Source organism: Tupaia chinensis, unplaced genomic scaffold (assembly GCF_000334495.1).
Source record: "Tupaia chinensis unplaced genomic scaffold, TupChi_1.0 Scaffold000225_1, whole genome shotgun sequence".
NCBI classification, from domain to species: Eukaryota; Metazoa; Chordata; class Mammalia; order Scandentia; family Tupaiidae; genus Tupaia; species Tupaia belangeri.
In genome coordinates, this window is record NW_006159700.1 from 5577703 (window position 1) to 5581488 (window position 3786).

At 33.4% G+C, this 3786-nt stretch overlaps 1 non-coding gene across 1 annotated transcript; it reads right to left on the minus strand.

Annotated features, from left to right (window-relative positions):
* Positions 1 to 2450: 2450 nt before the first annotated feature.
* On the minus strand, positions 2451 to 2557 carry LOC114007733 (U6 spliceosomal RNA). Its single transcript, XR_003549315.1, has one exon. It is a non-coding gene; the product is annotated as a U6 spliceosomal RNA (small nuclear RNA).
* Positions 2558 to 3786: the final 1229 nt, after the last annotated feature.

Below are 3786 nucleotides of genomic sequence, written 5' to 3' on the forward strand. Positions count from 1 at the left end.
CAGAGGAAGAGAGAGAGCCCTCTCCCAGGGAGAATGGCCAAGCTCATTCCTTCTCCACTTTCTTGTTAGAATTTTATGCACCTGCTCACACAGTATTGGCAGTATGGTTAAATAAAATCAGACATATAAGTACCTACCTCTGGATAAACACTCAACAATAGCAGCAGCAGCAACTTTACTGTTATTATGATTACTACATACATATGTACACAAAATATAATGAAAGGACTTTAAAAAGTTTATGAAAAAATAGAATTAAAGTCTACATTTATTTGGCACAAAAATTTTGGAAATCCATACATAGTTTTTTTTCATAATATATATTTTCATGAAAATTTTGAAGATCTGTCACATATACAAATGTTTTGATAGATGTAAAGCACTTAACAAATGTAAATTATTAGTATCATTTTATATTATTCAGCCATAAATAGAAAGATGATTATGTGCTTCATCTTCAATTTGCTTAAATATTCTAAAGAGATTTTAAGAAATTATATTAATTGAATTCTCTGTTTAGTAATTATTGACACTTCAGTGAGTACAAGATGTGTCTGGAAAGTGCCTTACAAAGCGTATCTCTAGACCAAACCTATAGAAATTTAGATAAACCTGATTTCTATGGAACTAAAATAACTTTTATTTCTGAAAAATTACAAAGTAATTGTTCTATAGGTATCCACAGACCTCAGTCACAGAATTACATAAAACAACATGTAAATTTCTACAAAAGTATATTCTTCAGTATGTTTCAGAATCATACAAAATCCAACAATGACAGTTAAAGAAGTACCTGTAGCACAAATAGAATTCTCTAGAATAGGTCAAGCACATTTGTAAATATAAAGAGCATATAAGAATCCTGAAATTCTAATACTTGTGATCTCATTTGAAAGAGAAGATATACAAAAAGGAATCATATGCAATGCAAGATGGTATAAAATGGAGTGCTAATTTTGATATAAATAGGTAATAAATTACATAATGTGCACAACCAATACTCTGAAATTAAATTAACTTTTTTTTCTTTTAACGACTGCTATTTATTGGCATAGAAACAATTTAAACATTCAACAAAGGCAATCTGTGTTTCTTTCAAAAATATGTATGGGATAGGAATTTGTTTGAAGTAGCTCTACATATATTAAGAAATGGTTGATGTCTGAAACAGGATATCTGAATTGAATAGCCAGTTTTCATAATTATTTCAAAACTTAAGCATACAATATCTCAAATGGCACTTCTTAATAATCATATAATTTCAGATCTATAAATTAATTTAGTTTTGCCTACCTAGATATCAGTGTATTAATAGTATTGTAATGTCATCTGCTATATGTCCAGAAGACAGGTTACTTTATCTTATTCATAATTTTTTTCTTTTTTATTTGTTTAGTTATTTATTTTTGCATTTTTCCACATTTACTTTACATATCAAAAATTTTTGCTCATACTCCATAGTTCTTGACAGTGAATAACTTTTGAAATTTCAAAATACTGAATTTTAAAGATAATGTTCAAAATATCCTTATAATTTTGTATAGTTTTGTTTGTGACTCTATTTCAACAGAAACAGTATGGTTTTAAATATTTTTGAGAACATATTTACATGTCAACTACTCAAATTGTTGAAAAGCAAATGCCTAGCACATAAGTCACACATAAACCTTCTCAATTGAACCCCTCCTACCAAGTATTCTGTGATATACCATCTGCTAGCAAAGATCAGTCTCTTTTTCTTCCTTCAAAGTCTTTCTCAAGATAATCCTCCTGTGTGGTTTGCTCTTTTGCAATCTCTAATGATTATAACGGTGGGCTGGAAAATTCTAGGTTATTTTATGTTATAAATTCTTTCATATATCTCCTCTAATTCTTTCTGCCAGGCAGAATTATTTATGATGCCAGGCCATCTTTCTAAGAGCTTCTGTTAGCTTACTTGAGATCCACCTTAGTTCCATAGTTTTCTGATTACTCTTCAGATATGACATTCCAGTCAAAGCCCTGTCTAATTATGAATATTTTCCAATTTCTGACTCAAAATGCAAAAAGCATTATTGAACTTATGCAAATAACCCTCCTGTCACAAAATAACAATACTCCTAAATATTTTCCAATTCCAGAGTGGTCAGGAAGGAAGAAAAGTTTATGTTTCCATTTAAACAAACAAACAAGAAAAATATTTTAATAAATTGCTGAACCTATAAACAACTCAAAAGAAAGTAAAATCCTTAAGTTGGGAAAACAAAGTAAAGTAAAAAAAAAATAGTATCAGTAATGTTTCTCTCTCAAAAGTAATAAAATTCTATTTCGCCAGTTCAGTCTTATGTTCAAACTCTCTTCTGTTGAATATGCAGGGTTCCTGTGGTCCAATATTTCCATTTAAATCCCGGAAGTTAACATTCAAGGTTATCATTGATATTTCTTGTGTCTAACATTAAATTGGTCATTTAAAAAATACAGAACGCTTCATGAATTTGTGTGTTATCCTTACACAGGGGCCATGCTAATCTTCTTTGTATCATTCCAATTTTCGTATATGGGCTGCCAAAGTGAGCACATGGCATTAAATTAACTTGGAATCATCAGTGAAAACTCCATGAATAGAAATTGAAATGGACTTCAAATGGCTAAATTGTTTTGTATAGAAAAAGGCAAAAGAAAAAAGTAGGGTTAATGTGAAGATGGAATGAAAAGGGGAAGGATTTCTAGGAGACTTAGAAAAGAGAGTAAAATTAAGTACTACAGTTTAGAGTAGGGAAGATCAATATCCCGTGAAGAACACATGCACTCACTCAAAAGAAACCTCACTAATCAAAAAGAGTATTAGCAGTCTTTATAGGAAACATCTGAACAGAATACACACTGCCATACCTAAAATAATAAATAGCACCCTTTTCACCATATATCCATAATTAATTTTCATTATTTAAAACTTTTACTTATTTTTTTAATGATCAGTTTTTTTTTTTTTTTAATTGCCATAGGGTATGTGCACTCACCAGCGAAAGGGAGAAAGCACCCCCTGATGGGGGATGATCATACTAAAATCTTTATTCCTCCATTTCTCCATCCTGTCAGCAGTGTTATAATGAAGACACATGCACCAGACATGGTTTGTTTGTTTTTGTTTTGTTTTGTTTTTGTTTTTGTTTTTTTTTTTTTGAGAGGTTTCTCACTGTAGGGTGCGTGCACTCGCCAGACAGAGAGAGACAGAGAGACAGAGAGAAATCACCCCCAGGGGGATGGTCACGCCGCCATCCCCTCTCCTCCATTCTCCTGTCGGGATCTTGGGCACGCATGCACACATGCCCGACATGAGTGTGAACCGCGGTCAGCTACGTGGGAGTCCAGCGACATAGCCATTACGCTAACTGCTGGTTCCCCACCAGACATGTTTTTCAAACATTGCAATTGAAATTGAAACCTTGGTTAGCCACATGGGATCGAGGTCCCAAAGCACAGTGCTTAACCACTGTGGTATGAGGCTGTCCCAACAAAAAATTTTAAAAATGAAATACTTGTTAATTTTATTACTTTCTGGGGCCTGTAGGTGGGATGGTGGTTAAGCCACTGGACTTCCACATGGCAGACTGCAGTTCAAGTCCCAGACCCAGAGGTTTGAAAATCATGCCAGGTGGGTGCGTATGCATGCCCAAAATCCTGAGAGGAGAATGGAGGAGAAGGGCTTGTAGTGCGTTCATCTCCTCTGGGGGAATTATTCTTACCTTCCCTCTCTCTGTCTCTCTCTGGCAAGTACATACATTCAATTTCTCACATGTCAAACTG